Source organism: Equus quagga, chromosome 4 (assembly GCF_021613505.1).
Source record: "Equus quagga isolate Etosha38 chromosome 4, UCLA_HA_Equagga_1.0, whole genome shotgun sequence".
NCBI classification, from domain to species: domain Eukaryota; kingdom Metazoa; phylum Chordata; class Mammalia; order Perissodactyla; family Equidae; genus Equus; species Equus quagga.
In genome coordinates, this window is record NC_060270.1 from 27120120 (window position 1) to 27136482 (window position 16363).

Below are 16363 nucleotides of genomic sequence, written 5' to 3' on the forward strand. Positions count from 1 at the left end.
AGACCTTTGCAATCTATCCTCGTGTTTTTAAATCTTTCCTTCATATATGCTACGTCTCTGGGCTGCTCTCAGTAATTTTTCTAGATCTGTCTTCCAGTTTACTAATTCTGTCTTCAACTGTGTGTCACCTGCTATTTAACCCAAACACTGGCTTTGGTTTCACTTATTACATTCTTTATTTCTAGAAGTTCTACTTGTTTCCTTTTCAAAGTTACTTGGTCATTTTTTGAAAATAGTATCTTGTTTCTTGCTCCTGTCGTATTTTAATCATTTTAATAAACTTATTTTTTATTCTGTAGCCAATACTTCCAATATCTAAAGTTCATAGGCTTCATTATTCTGTTCCTGGTTTCTGTGGATTCACTCATGGTGGCTTATTTTCTCAGGTGTATTGTAATTATATTTTGGTGCTTATGTTTAGCTTTTAAAATTCTGTTTATCTGTGGAAATCCTTTCAGAGCTGGCTTGAGAGTGAACACGTGGAGTGAGGATTTGTATTGTTTTTCTTCTAGGCCTCCAAGCACTACCAGCGTGGGACACCTTTCTTGACTTGAAGTTTCCTGGACAGTGTACGTTCTATAAATTTGAACTTTCAAACCCATGGGAGGGAAAGTTTGTGGTTATGAATTCTAAAGGGAAATTTTTTTTCCCCTCTATGCCAAGTCTAGGCTAAAACATACAATTTGTCTCCCTGGGCTGATACAGGGGATTTTGGGTTTTTTCTTTTAGTCTCTTCTTGGAGGGTATAGCCCTCTGAGTTACCAACCTTATGCAGGATCACACTCCCAACTCCTTGGACAGGCCCAAGGCCTTGTCTTTGGTCTCTTGTCTCCTGTGCAGCCAGTAAAAGCATAGAGATTGCTGAGATAAGTAAATACGCTCAGCATAACCGTGGCTTCACTGCCCTGCTTACCACTTTCGTTTCTCGTTCCATTTTTGGGTTGAGGGTAGAGTTTGGAAAACTGTCAGAGGTATTCCTCTTTCTTGAAAGTTTAGTTACGCCTTTGAAAGGATGTTCTATTTAATTCAGCATTTCTGTGTGTCTAATAATGGGACTATTTTTTAGGTTATTTGATAGTGTGACATAGCCTTGATTTCTTTCTCTCTTATACTCTCCATATCAGTTGAGTTTTTTGTTCTACATCTATAGATAAAGACAATCTGGCTACCTTTGTCCATTTCCACCAGTATCTCCCTAGTGTCAGTTGTGATTGCTGCCTCTTAGTTCATTTCCCTTATATTCTTGCATCTCTCTATTCTCCACATGGCAATCTAGTGATCTTGAAGTCTAAACCAGATAAGATCACTTCCTTGCTTAAAACTCTTTGATAGCTTCTTGGGATAAAGTCCAAATTCCTTACCATGGCATTCAAGATCCTTTCTGACCTGAATCTTCTCTACTCTTTGTGTTTTCTCATATATGCTATCTTTTTTGCACTAAGCTCCAGCTACCCAGGCCTTCATAACTGACCATAGCAAGGCCTTTTTGCTTCCTCCTGCCTGTAATGCTTTCTCCTGGGTGCTTCTCACGGCTCTCTCTTTTTCTTCTCAGCTTAGATGTCACCTTCTTAAAGATGCTTTTTCTGCCCGCCTTATCCAAAGTAACCTCCCCAGTTTTTTCCTCATACTACGTATCACTATTTTAATTATTGCATTTTCATATTTGTAAGCTCCACAAAGGCAAAGTGACTCATGTTCACTCCCTGGGTCCCTGATGACCTGACACATAGTATCTGATATGTATTAAGACACTCAGATGTTTGTAGAATTAATGAATACATTGATGAACCCCTCCATGGATAAAACATGGAGGCCTTAATTTGCAAGGAGGTGGGACTTAATTCAGGGGGAAAATATAGAGTTTGTAGGTAAAAAGCAAAATGGATAATGTATGAATTCCTAGAAACAAATGTCCTGGCGCAGATTCATATAGCCGCAGTCGTCTACCAGCATCTTTGGTTGGCACAGACCTGACTGGAGACAATGCTGAATAAAATGAGGAACTGGCTGTCTCTCTCAATATAAAGACAAAAAAAAGAACCCTACACAAAACAGGACAGGCCCCACACGTCTTCAAACTACAACTCTCAGCAGCCCTCGCGCGAGCCCGCCCCCTGGGAGGCGGTGCCGGTCTCCGCCCGGCGCAGCTCCGGGCTTCGGGCCGGGAGGGCGGGGTCATGGCCCCGCCCCTCCCCGCTCCCCGCCGTCGCCCTCCCCCAGGGTTGTGGCCACGCGCGGCGGCGGTGGAGGTTCCGCTTCCCCTCCAGCCCGGGCCGTCGCCATTGCCGAAGGCTCCCTGCCCTCCCCTCCCGGCGCCCGCGGGCTCTGCTGCCGCTCGGCCTAGCGGTTGTAGCGGCTGCGCTCCAGCGCCGCTCCTCTTCCCGCCCCGCTTCCCCTTCCTTCCCGTCCCCGCCCCGCGCCGCGCGCTTGCCCGGGGCGGCTCCAGAGCCCGCCGGGAGCTCGGACGGAGGCGCCTCGCTGGGGCGGGGACCTTCCCTCGCCTGGGGTAAGTGTGCCGACGGGCCGGGACGCGGCCGTCGCTCTCCCTTCCTCCTTCCTTCTCCGCGGCCTGGCCGGCGCGCGCGGCCCGGGCAGCCGAGCGCCCCGCGCAGGGCCGGGGAAGCGGCCACCTGCGTGCCTGGAGCCGCGCTCCTGGGGCGGTGGCTCATTGTCTGCTCCCTAGGGCTGTTTTCTTCTCCCGCTGGAGCCCGACACGGGGAGCTTGCTGGGCTGCTGAGCTCTGACTCTTCCTGAACTCAGCCCTGCCTGAACCGTGTCGCGCCACAGGCTCTGCCTCTCTCGGTCTCCCTCGCGTTTCAACCTCCTCCTCTCCTCCGCTTACTTTAGCGTTCGACCAGACGTCTCGGGTTTTCTTCCTCGATTTTTCCTCTCTTTCTGCATCCCGGCCCCTCCTTGCTACCCCTCAGTTCATCCCTGTTTCATTGCTCGGGAATATTGTCTCGCGTCCCTTTACTTTTTTCTAAACTACAATCTGTAATCTCTTCCATATTCCGCACTAGTGGAAAAGTATAGTTTTCTGAGGGTTTCAGGGCCTCCGCTTAAAAACAGAACTTTCAGATCTTCTCGTGATTTTCGTTTGATCTTCAGCCAGGAGCTGAATATTTTCTTCTTTAGGTAACTTAGGTGAAGGTTGGCTTTTCACCATGTTTGGCGTTTTTTTAAACACTCGCAAAACGTTGTCACAGATTCCTCGGTGGACTCCACCTTTTGACTGATTCTTTAAAGGTGAAGTTATCCAAGAACTGAAGTCTGAAAGTGATTGCCATGGTCAGTTGTTGGGAGGTCGGTACCCATCCTTGTATCTTAATTTTGATGGGAATACTCTGGGCCATGTGAGCATGATTTGTTTCCTCCTTGATAAATAATGCGAACCCCCATTGAGATAATCATCTCAGCTCTACTTTACAAGTGATCTGTAGTTTTGATCTGTAGTTAGATCTGTAGTTTTTTTGTTTTCTTCTTTAACCTGTGTAAAAAGACAATCAAAATGGTTAGGCCTAAAATTAGACTAGGACGAGCTGTGTTTTGGATCAAGGTTGTGCACGTCACGTTTTTTCCCCTGCTCTGTTTGACTCTTCCGCTCTTATAAGTAGGCAGGATATTGAAACGTACAAGAATTTGCTCTGGGGGTTTTGTTTTTGCAGGGTTATCCACATGAATAACATCGAAGTTAGATTGGGATGAAGGCAGTGAACAGTAATTTTTAAAGCATGTTGGAACTTGTCTACTTTGCCAGAAGCTCTGTGGTATTTGTGAAACACACTCATACCAACTTCTGTATACTTGTTACATATATATATAAGAATGAAAGACTTTATGTTCTATTAAGGGTATTGATTTAAGGCAATTCTTTTATCTTTGCTTTTTAAATCCTTGTAGCAGCCACGAACTGATTTGCATTATGAAAAATGAACCTTAAGAGGTTTTCGATCTGTAATCTGTGTAGGTTTAAGGGGTTAAGGTATAGAAATGTTGGGTCTGTTGATGTCAGCTTCTCTGCCAGTTCTTTCTGTAAGCAGATACTTGTACTAAGGGAGAGTTCCTGGGTATTCTACTTGCCTTAGCACCTTGATTCCTGCTTTACTATTATCCAAAGGGGTTATTCTTCTGGACTTTGTGACATTTAATACTCACCTTGCAAACTCAGATTCATAAAGTGACAGTAAGTTTGTAGTTGGCCATATCTACTAAATATATAAATACGGGCACCTCTGGTTCTCTGATCTTTGTGATAGGCAGGTTTCCAAGTAGACCTGGTTAACAGCGGTGTGTATTTCTTTTCAATTATACTTTTTTAAAGAGAAAATTTAGAACTTGTTCAGGTAGCTAAGGATAAAATAAGTCACTGCTGTTAAATCCTTCCTATGTTTCATCTGTCAATAGTGATCATTCTAATATTGAGTGTAACATTTTTTTTGCCTTTCTCAATTTTGTACTTTTGGTTAAAACTAGAAACTGGGCCTGGGGCTGACTCCGTGGCTGAGTGGTTGGGTTCGGATCCTGGGCGTGGACATGGCACCTCTAGTCAGGCCACGTTGAGGAGGTGTCCCACGTCCCACACCTAGGAGGACCTGCAACTAGGATATACAGCTGTATACAGGGGGGGTTTGGGGAGATAAAGCAGGAAAAAAAAAAAAAAGATTGGCAACAGTTGTTAGCCCAGGTGCCAATCTTTAAAAAAAAAAAGAAACTGGCCTTGTTCAAGACAGTTAAGGCTTTGGGGTTCTGATCACTCTGTTTTCAAAAGCCCTTGCAGTTAGAGGGCTAATTCCAGACTAATCAGAGGGAGGGTGTTAAGTTACTCACAAATCTGGGCTGTCCACTGGATCCTTCTTGTACCTTGGTAGAAGGAGAAAGAGAAGGAAAAAACAGCCCCCATTGCCCTGAAGAAATACTGATTGTTTTCTTCTGTGATCAGAATTGAGTTTCACTACTTCTTCATTTTAGGTTCACTAACCTGATTAAGAGTAGTCCACCTGAACATCGCAGGATTTCAGAGTCTAGCCTGTTATCTCTGTGGTGCATTAGTGCTTATCATTCCATGAATCGCTAGTGGTGAGGAGCTGGAGACCTGAACTGAATCCTGGCTCTTCTGCTTGACCGCAGGCAAGGTACACATTCTTTTCAAAACTTGTTTTTTTCTTCTGTAAAATGGGGGTTAATAATAACAACAATATAATGCGAATTTCATAGGGCTATCTAGAGCCAATGAGATAATGCAGGTAAAGTACTTAGCAAACGCGGTAAGGAAGTACTTAATAAACATTAGTTAATATTCCATTCTAAAATAAGTTTTACATTTAATTGTTTCTACAGTAAATGTTATACTCCTAAACTTAGATTTAAGACTGCTTTCTCAAAGAGGTTGGAATCTCAGCCAAGTTTCTGAGACCATAACTGTTAAATTAAAAATTATTTTTCAGGGAAAAAACCAATTTCACCACTGAAATAAAATACAGGTTTTGTGAACGCAAGTTTGTCAGATTTAAAATGTATGCATATTAAAGAAAATTTGGAAAGTAGTGAAAATTATTAAGAAACAGGATAAAAATCGCTTTAGTCTCAGCTCTCAGAGATAATCATCATAACAGACTGGAATAGTGTTTTTTCCTAATTTTAAAATTACAAAGGGAGTACCTGCTTATCATAAAAGGTTCAAGCAAGTAAATTATTGAGAGTAAAAGTGAAAATTACTCTTTCCTCACTTTCTAGTCCCATTCCTTGGACAGTTTTGTTGTCTTTATGCAATTAGAAATAAACACTGTATGTGTAGTTTTTACCTTTGTTTTTTAAAATAAAAAGTCTGATTATTATATATTTTCCATCTCAATACGTATAGTTGTACCTCATCTTTTTAACAGTCGTGAGATGTTGCATTAAACGGTTGTACTTTAATTATTCATGGTCATTTATGTTGTATCCAATTTTGAGCAACTAAAACCAGAGCCTTAATGAACTTCCTTCTGTCTTTGTGTACATGCGTATGTGTACAAGTATCTCCATTAAAAGGATTCTTAAGTGTGTATTTTAAGTTTCAGTAGATGCCAAAGTGCCTTCCTAAAAGGCTACACCAATCTATACTTCCTTATTGAGTTATAGAAACTCTTCATACATAATAGATATTAATCCTTTGCCTTCTGTTTAAGGTCTTCGCCATTTCACCTTCATCAGAAAGCGTTCTTCTATATTTTCTTCTGGTACTTTAATAATTCTTGTAATTTAATCTAAATTCTTGTGGGGTTTTTTTGTGTGTGTGCATGGTTCAGGTAAGAGTTTTAAAAATATTAAATAGTTTGGCTACTGAAATAAAATACAGGTATAAAAGTATTTTAGAAGCTTGAGGTTGATGTGAAGATAAGTCACATTGTGGAGATGCAGAGAGAAGTACTGTAGTGATGTTGTAAGCATCACATCTGAAAAGGAAAAAAATGCCCATCTTTGACTGCTATCTCATGTCATCCACCTACCTCATCCTCGTCCTTCAAATTTCAGCTTCTCAGTGTAGCTTTCTTTGGGAGTCTATCCTGATTTCCACTATAATTTCGATATTCTTCTTATTATATATTTTCTTAACATGTTAGTCCATAATTTTTATTTGCAGTATACTAAATGCATAAATTATTCATCTGGAAATGAGAGTTATTTCTCAATCTTTGTCGGTGGAAACTCATCAAAGAGGGGAGTGCAAGGAAGATCTCAGTAGTGTTGGTTAAGTGATGCACATAGATACACATGCATCCAGGGCACTTTTAACCCACATTACTGAGTTCTTCCTTACATCTTTCTGATCAAGGTATTATACTGGTAATATTTTTTTCATGTAAATGTTTAATAGCTTCTGGAAAGATAGAAGGTTTTATTTTGGTCTTGCATTTATTTAATAAGAACAAGGTGTATTTTAAGGTATAATCTCAGCTTTGAAAAAAATTGCTATTCCTTTTAATTTTGAGATTTTTTTAGTAACTTATAGACTTATGAATGAAGCAAAATTATTATATAATAAACATGAAGAACAAGAGATGGGGAAAGTAGTTATACAAAATTTCAAATGCTATAAAAAGCAAATTATTAAAGAATAAGGAGGTACATTGGCAGCTGTAATAGTGGAAATATAGCCAGATGTTTGATAACCTGTCTCTGTTGTAAATTCTTCCTGAACTTTTTTCATCTTCCTGAGTAAATATTTGAAAACATAAAGTTTAAAAAACTTGCTTCTTATTTCATTACCTTTGGATAACTACTGTTGATATTTTGCTATGTTTCCTACCAGTACTTTTTCTTCTTTATATATATGTATGTACATAGTTTACTTTTATAAAATTGAAATCATATTCTGTATAATTTGCTATCTTGATTTTTTTAACTTAACATTAAACCTTGAAGGTTTCCCTTTGTTCTCCTTAAAAATACTTTTTTTAAAAATGAGTTTTTAATCTTTACCAACATTCCGTTGTATAGTTGTACCTTAGCTTCACTATTTTCCTATTGCTGAATGTGTAACTTTTTCCAGTATTTTATATAAATAATACTATAGTAAATATCTTTTTATTTATCCCTGATTATTACTTTAGAATATTTTCCTAGAAGTGGAATTACTGAGTGAAAAGGTATAAGCATTTAAAAGTCTTAAAATACCCTTCAGAAAGGTTTCATGTGTACCGTCACTAGCAATGTGAATCCCATTTTATTGCTATCTTTATTGAAATGACCATCATTCTTAGTGAAATTAATAAAATTTTCTTATTACTAGGCAAATAAAAAATATAATTTATTTTCCATTTCTTGTTTAAATTATAACTTACTTTGTTTTTGTTAATTTGATTTATTTTCATTATTTATAATAAGTACACAGAAGTAACTAAATTTTTGTGCCTACTGTTATTTTTATTATCTTACTGGACTTTAATAAAATTTCAGTTACTTTTTTTTTTTCTTTTGGTGAGGAAGATTGTCCATGAGCTAACATCTGTGCCAGTCTTCCTCTGTTTTGTATGTGGGATGCCACCACAGCATGGCTTGAGGGCATTGTATAGGTCCGCACCCGGGATCCGAACCTGCAAAAGCACTCGAAGTTAACCACTGCCCCACCAGGCCCACCTGCAAATTTTATTTACTTTTGTTTTCCAGGTTCATTGTCTTATCTGAAAATGGTAGTAACTTTTACTTCCTTTTGAATAGTCACAATATTTATTTCTATTTTAGTCTTTATTACATTGACCAGAATCTCCAAGACACAGTTAAGTAAGAGAGGTAATAATTGTCTTGGAATGTCTCTGGTAATTTTACAATTAAGGTTGATGTCAGCTGTTGGTTTTACAGAGATATATTGTTTTATTCTGTTTCTACTTTACAAAAAATAAGAATGGCTTCTGAATTTTTTCAGATTTTTTATAATACTTAATTAGGTGATCAAGTTTTTCTTCTTTTAACTACATCTGATAAGAACATATAATAATAAATTTGCTAATAACCAAAGGTACCCTAAAGGGTATATTATGAGGAACCAAAACCCTACTCATGTTAGTCAAATGTACAGAATTTGTTGGAAGGATAGAAGAGGATCTCTCAGAAATTCAGTGTAATAAGAGTATATAGGCCATATGGTAGCTTCTGTAGTTACTTCTGTAGTCTCTTGGGGAATCCTTACTTATTCATGAGTCAATTGTGATAAGTTGTATTTCCCAAGATTGTATTTTTTAAGGTTTTAAAATTTATTATTATATGGATGTGTGTAATATTTTCTTATAATTAAGTCTGTGGTGTTCATTTCCATCTTTTGCTAGTGATTTTGTTATTTTTCTTGATTTGATTTGCCAAATGTTTATCTACTTAGTGGTTTTTAATAACCAGCTGTGAGATTTATTCTGTTGGCTTTCTGCTTTGCGATTCCTTGATTTCTAAACTTTTCTCTTTATTTTCCTCTTCTTGCTTTTTTCTTTTTTTGTTATACTTTTTATAATGCAATAAATTTTTGATTCTTTTTTTTTAATAACAAGAACATTTAATGCTCTTAATTTGCCTCTGAGTACAGCTTTGGCTGCACTCTATAATTTACATGAATGATGTTCTTATATTCTTTTCTTTTCAAATAGTTGATCTAGTTTGATTTTCTCTTTGACTTGAGGTATTTAGGACAGTTCTGTTCACTCTTTTCTTTCATTGTTGTCAGTGACTATGGTCTTTTAAAATATCTTTTAAATTTATCAGGGGTTTCTTTATGACTTAAAGCATAATCCAATTTGGTAAATGTTATGTGAAAACTTGAAAAAACCATTTTCTATTTGCAGAGTATGGTTTTTTGGGGGGTGAGGGGAAGAAGATTGGTGCCGAGCTAACATCTGTTGCCAGTCTTACTCTTTCTGCTTGAGGAAGATTATTGCTGAGCTAACATCTGTGCCAATCTTCTTTTGTTTTTTTGTATGTGGGATGGTGCCACAGCATGGCTTGATGAGTGGTGTGTAGGTCTGTGCCCAGGATCCGAACCCGCAAACTCCAGGCTGCTGAAACAGAGTGCGCGAACTTAACCACTATGCCATTGGGATGGCCCCGCAGGGTAGATTTATATATATATATATTTTGTTAATTAAACTGCACATTTTGGGTATAAATATCTTCAAAACCAAATGTGTTGAGTATATATGTAGTCACATGTTGCTTAATGAGAGGAATACTTTCTCAGAAATGCATCATTAGGCAATTTCATCATTGTGTGAACATCACAGGGTGTACTTACACAAACCTAGATGGTATAGCCTACTACACACCTAGATGTGTCTTTTCCAAATATTTTCTCCCAGTCTGTGGCATGTCTTCTCATTCTCTTGACTATTAATTTTTATTGTGTGTTTTGATGCAGTATTATATGATGCATGTGTGAGTTCTATGCTGCTGAAGATCTTCAGTATGGATTACACCTAATCAATAAACATGTTATCATATTTAATCTTTGTGAGTCCTTGTGTTTTACTTATCTTAAATTCCTGTCTGTATTATTTTTGTTCAATAAATTATCCAACTTTGTCTTTCCATGTCATTTTGTTTCAGTTATGTCTCTTAAATTACATGTAGTTTATTTTTGTTTTGATTCAAAATGAATGCTTAAAACATTTGTTTGTTGTCATAATGAATTCTGTTGAGTGTTTCTTCTGTCGTCTTAATGATTTGTTTTTTAATGATTCATTGTTGCTACTTTAATTGTCGTAAAATATACATAACATAAATTATTGTCTTTACTGTTTCTGAGTATAGAGTTCTTTGGCATTAAGTGTATTTACATTGTTGTGCAACCATCACCACTGTCCATCTCCAGAACTTCTTCATCTTCCTTCCCCAGTTGAACCTCTATACTCATTAAACACTAACTCCCCATTCCTCCCCACCCCCAACCCCTAATGTGCTTTCTGTATTTCTGCCCCCAATCTTCTAATCTACTTTCTGTCTCCTAACAATTTTGCCTATTGTAGACGATTCATATAAGTGGAATCATACCATATTTGCCTTTTTGTGTCTGGCTTATTTCATGTAACATAATGTTGTTGAAGTTCATCCGTGTTGTAGCATATATTAGTACTTTGTTCCTTTTTATGGCCAAATAATATTCCATTGTATGTTTATACCACATTTTGTTTATCCAGTTATCTGTTGATGTTTTCTGTTTTTTGCTTTGTGAATTATATTTGGTTTGCTTTTATTTCAGGTATTTGGAATGTATACATCCTGTTTTTAAAGTCTATTAATTTATAGTTTAAATGAATAAAAGAGTAAATCTAAATTTAAAAGAATAAAATTTTATGATTTGTCAGGCTGCAAAAGAAAATTATACTTTGATTCCTTCTATTTCTGAAGACTAATTTTTTCTCCTAACCTACCCTCACTTTATCTACTTTTCCCTTCTACAGTGAGTTTGGGGCCTTAGAATATTGTTAGTATATTTTTTTGTGCATTTTATGTTTTTAACTTCATCTTTTTACTTTTATCTTAGTAATTATGTTGTGTTAACATAAATTAGTTAAACTTTATTTACATGGATTTGGTGGTCATTGCCATTTTTCTCAATCTTACATTTAAATTGATTCATCGTGTATGTCAGCTAGCATACATTTCAGCTAATATTTTTAGTAAGAGTAACTGAAAGGCATATTTAATAATTATTAGGTCACTGAGGTCCTCAGAAATTCTGTGTCATCTTGCATTGATCATTTTGTTTTGGAGCTTCCTGTGCCTGATAGTGGTAGGAATATTTCATTTTCTTTTGGTGTAATATTTTGACAGATCGTGTCTTGTACGTGTTCATTAATGTTGCCTGGTACTTTAGCTCCTTGCAGTCTGCATAGCTGGCTCTTTCACATTTCCAGAGATATTTTTGGTTATTTCATTTTAGTTCTGTTTTCTTCCTTGAAAACACTTGTATTAATTAGGTTGGCTTATCATTTCTGTCCTTTGTGTGAGCTTCTCAAATGTTTTTCCTTATTTGTCATTTGATTTTCCTTTATCACCTCCAGTGTAGGCCTTATTTCTATTGAAATTTTAGTTTCGCATGCTTTAAAAATTTACCCTGCTCCCTTTTCTTCCTAAATTACTCTCGTCTTGGTCTGTTCTCTCCATGGATGCCTGTTCCATAGAGTTGCCAAGCAGTGTTTGGAAGTTAGTTCTCTGTCCCGAAGTAATTTAATTCACCTTCTGAGTCAGGCTCTGCTTCTATATGAAAGGTAATTTTCCCTCTTCGTTGTGCTGCGTTATTTTTTTGTTGGGATCAGTGGTGGATTTTTCTTTTCTGCTTGTTCATCCTTGAATGATAACTGTTACATATTACTACCTGATGTGCATTTGTCAGAAATGTTTGTGGACTGTCCTTGCCTCTACAGTTGACTGAAATTCTGGTCGAAGCTTCTTGTTAGGTGTATTGCTGAAGGATAAATATGCAGCTCCTAGCCTGAGTTCTGGAGATTAATAGACATTTATCTAATGATAGTTCTAGGCTAGGATGGTGGGCTCTTATCCTACCCTGGTTTCTAGCATGTGCTGCTGTTAGGGCTCTTCCTGATTCTAGCCTTGTGTCTTCAACACAGCACTTTGCACATATGACTCCACCTCCCAGGAAGCTGTGTGCCAATTCAGGTTTTTCTGCCCTCACACAGCTCCACCTGAACCTCACGTACACACGGGCACATAAACACTCCTTGCTTGTTTTCTGGAACTTGCATGGTAGTCTCCTAAATGTATGTAGACAGATCAGAGGAGAAGATAAGGAACTCTGGCTGCCACCAAACCTGCCTCTGCATAGCAAGAAATGGCTTAGCAAGGGTGACTGACTAATTTGTTTCTTTGAGGCAGACTTTGGGTCTCTAAATAAAAGGGTGGTTAGCAGAGAGAGACAAGGTATCTTCATATCTTTCTTATCTTTTTTTTTCCCAATGAGGAAGATTGGCCCTGAGCTAACATCTGTGCCAGTCCTCCTCTATTTTGTATGTGAGACGCTGTCACAGCATGGCTTGACAAGTGGTGTGTAGGTGCACGCCGGGGATCCAACCCCATGAACCCCGGGCCACCAAAGCAGAGCATGTGAACTTAACCACTACGCCACCAGGCCAACCCCTCTTCATATCTTCTTTTATGCAGGTGGTTGAACTGTCTTTTATGAAGCAGAGCATGGCTGGGTCATGAATCTTTTCTCGGTTAAGATTGAGTGACTTTATAAGTAGTGAAAATCCTTCAAAGATCTGATATAAATTGTCTTCATGGAAATTTGGGATAAAGTACATGGATAATTTCTGATTTGACATTTTTTATTAGAATAAGCTGATCCCAACTTCTGTTTAACTTAGATAACCATATAAGTAATTAAATAATCAGTCTGCTGTTGACCTTCAGTTTCCAGTAAAAGGTCTTATCTTAGAGTGATAGATGGTATCTTGTTCCACTTTGCATCTCCTTGATGTCTAGCAGGTTGAACACTTTTCATCTTTATTGCCCCTCTCCCCTTATTTCATTTCGAATTGCCGTTTGGGGTTTGTGACCAAACTTGGGGAAAGCTAGACTTCATACTGTTCAACACATTTCTTACTACTTGTTTTTTTTTTTTGGTAATCTTTGTTGTTGTCCCTTGCTTCCCCATTCCCTACCTTATCAGCAGTTTTGAAGCATTGTCTGAGTCTCACCCCTTTGCTTCTCTCATGCTTGGTTATTGTTTCACTCTTTTAGTATAGTGATTGGGTGAAGGCCAAGGGGAAAAAGAAAAAAAAAGACCACGTTTAGATTACGAAGTTTCTTTACACATACTTCTTCCTCTGTACAGAGACCTTCCTCTCTTTCTTTGCCTGGCAAATTCCTTTTCATCCTTCAAAAGCCAGTTCTGATTTATTTGCCTAATTACTCCCATAAATAGGAGCTCTGGGTCCTCTTTTCCGTTGTATGCCGCTCATCCCTCTCAGCTCTGAGCTCACTGCAGAGTAGTCATCTGTTACTGTTTTCTCACTGATGTGCTCACAGCTGAGACTAAATCTTAGTTATCTTTGATCTCTAGCATCGGACACATTGTAGGCACAAAATAAATATTTGAATGACCTAGAAGAGACTTACTAAGAGGTTTTTTTCCTTCCACCATTTCATTTCCCTGCTTCTAGTATGAAAATATAAAAAACAAGTCTTTCTGGATATTCTTTTTTGTTTAGATTTTATTCTAGTTTGAGTTTTTTTGTAATGATCGTGTACTACTTTTATTATTAAAATAAAAAACACTTAAAACCAAACCTCTCAAACTTCAAGGTGCTCCCTCTTGCCCCAGTGACTTTCTGGCCCCACTGAACTTACCAGTCTATTTCCCACTACTTGGTACCGTATGCCCTCTTGTCTCCTTGCTGTCTCATGAACTAGATCATATTTATTGTTCCTGTTGCTTAGAATCCCATCTTCTGGGTAGGACCAAGATCTGTTGTAAATTGAGGAATACTTGTAATAGGGATTGAGTTGTGAGAATTTAGACCATTTGTCCTGCTGCTCTTATCCTGACTATATGGTGGTTAAGGTGAGGTTCTTGGTCAGTTCTTCAGTTGTGAGGATCAAGATAAATGGAGCATTTAATTGTTTTAGTTTTCTAGAATAGTGACCTCAAAGGAGATAGAATAGTCCATGTATCTTCAAATTTCTCCTAGCCTAAAAAAGAAAAAACTTACTTGACTTGGAGGCCATCACAGATAAACCTTTCATTGGTTGATTTATTCATTCACCAGTTACTCATTTCACAGACACATGAACTATACACAGTGTGAGGTGTTAGTGATATAATGGTCAATGAAATGCTCACTGGATTCATGCTTATGGGGTTTATAACACACGGAAGATGGACGTTAAAAAAGTAAATCCGGTGTGATGAATGTTAAGACAAAGGAAATAAAGTAATGTGCATGGGATGGGAGTAAGGAGGTGTCAGAGGTGGTTTCCTTAAAAAGTGACTTTAAGGCCAATACTTGAAGTAGGTGTCAAACAGAGGTGGTAAACAGAAAGTAGAGTGACCGACTCAATCCCACTTTGCCTAGCGCTCTCCTGGGTTTAGCACTGAAAGCCCTGTGTCCCAGGGAAATGGGATGCTTGGTCACTGATCAGAAAACCTTGCAGGAAGGTCATGTGTGAGGGCCTGAGATGGCTATTAGAGGAGCTGAAATGACTGATAAAACTTAAAGCCTGTAGAGGAAAAGACTACAAAGGGGAGTCTGAAAAGTTAGGGGCCTGATCATGTGTTACAGTAGGCTCCCCTTACCCGTGGTTTCAGAGACCTGCAGTCAACCTCAGTCTGAAAATATTTAATGGGAAATTCCAGAAATAATTCGTAAGTTTTAAATTGCACGCCATTCTGAGTAGCATGATGAAATCTCGCACCATCCCGCTCCATCCTGCCCAAGACGTGAATCATCCCTTTGTCCATCGTATCCACACTGCATATGCTACCTGCTACCTGTCCGTTAGTCACTTGGTGGCTGTCTCGGGTATCAGAGCGACTGTCATGGTATCATAGTGCTTGTGTTCAAAGTCTTATTTTACTGGGGCTGGCCCCGTGGCCGAGTGGTTAAGTTCGTGCGCTCCGCTGCAGGTGGTCCAGTGTTTCGTTGGTTCGAATTCTGGGCGCGGACATGACACTGCTCATCAGACCACGCTGAGGCAGCGTCCCACATGCCATAACTAGAAGGACCCACAACGAAGAATATACAACTATGTACCGGGGGGCTTTGGGGCAAAAAAGGAAAAAATAAAAAATAAATAAATTTTAAAAGTCTTATTTTACTTAATAATGGCCTCAAAGTGCACAAGTAGTTATGCTAGCAACTCACATATGCCAAAGAGAAGCTGTAAAAGTGCTTCCTTTGAGTGAAAAGATGAAAGTTCTTAAGTTAATGAGGAAAAGAAAGAAAATCATACGCTGAGGTTCTGAGATCTACAGTAATTTTAATTATGGTATATTGTTGTTCTATTTTGTTATTAGTTATTCTTGTTAATCTCTTACTGTGCCTAATTTATAAATTAAACTTTACCATAGGTATATGTGTATAAGACAAAACGTCGTATATATAGGGTTTGGTACTATGGTACCATGGTTTCAGGCATCCACTGGGGGTCTTGGAACGTATCCCTGCTGGATAAGGGGGACCTACTGTATTGGGTTTTATCTTAAGTATCTTGCTTAAAAGCTTTAAGTAGGAGACTGAAGTGATGAAATTTAATATATTGTAAGGTTGCTGCCTGCCATGTGAAAAATAGGCTGGGAGGGACCGAGAGTGGATTTGAGGATAATAACAATGATTAAGTCATAGGCTGCACTGACTTAAAAGTTCTGAGGAAGCTGTTCTGAGAGGCATGGATAGTTAGGAGAATTGGGGTGTTATTATAGAGGTGTGAAGAACTGAAACAAATGATTTTCAAAAATTGTTTTCCTCCGAGAACGTTAATTTCTTAAAAACAGAAAATAACTATTTTTTACTCTCACATTTTTCTGTCACTGCATAGAAATTTTAGTGGCAGAATAAATAATCCAGATGGCAGGTTTTTTTTTTCGGGGATGACTGTCAGCCTTTTTTCAGATAGGAAGAACAGGAGCATAGAATGTAGGAGGCATGTCTTTGAAGTCATGGAAGTGATTCTTTTCCTGAACATGGCAAAAAGTGTAACTTTGAATGGTTTTGTCACCTTCAAAGTGGTCCCGTTGAAAGGCTATCATTATTCCAGTAATGCTTCCATTCTCCAGGTCACTTTTTAGAACACTTCCCTCAAGGAGACTGGAGCATATTCTTCAGAGTATCTTCTTCACCAGAGGCAAACCCTCCGTCTTTGCTTCTGCCTTTGTTTGTGTCAG

At 38.3% G+C, this 16363-nt stretch overlaps 1 protein-coding gene across 4 annotated transcripts in view; it reads left to right on the forward strand.

Moving 5' to 3' along the window:
* The first annotated feature begins 426 nt into the window (after positions 1-426).
* PAK2 (p21 (RAC1) activated kinase 2) overlaps positions 427-16363 on the forward strand; it is an 80765-nt gene continuing 64828 nt past the window's right edge. The window contains exons 1-2 of one of the 4 annotated variants that reach the window (XM_046658330.1): positions 427-569; positions 4969-5132. The gene's annotated coding sequence lies outside the window, so the exon portion shown is untranslated. Of the gene's footprint in view, positions 570-2220; positions 2507-2674; positions 3304-4968; positions 5133-16363 lie in introns of those variants that run through there. The other 3 variants (XM_046658328.1, XM_046658331.1, XM_046658329.1) reach the window with 3 other exon arrangements.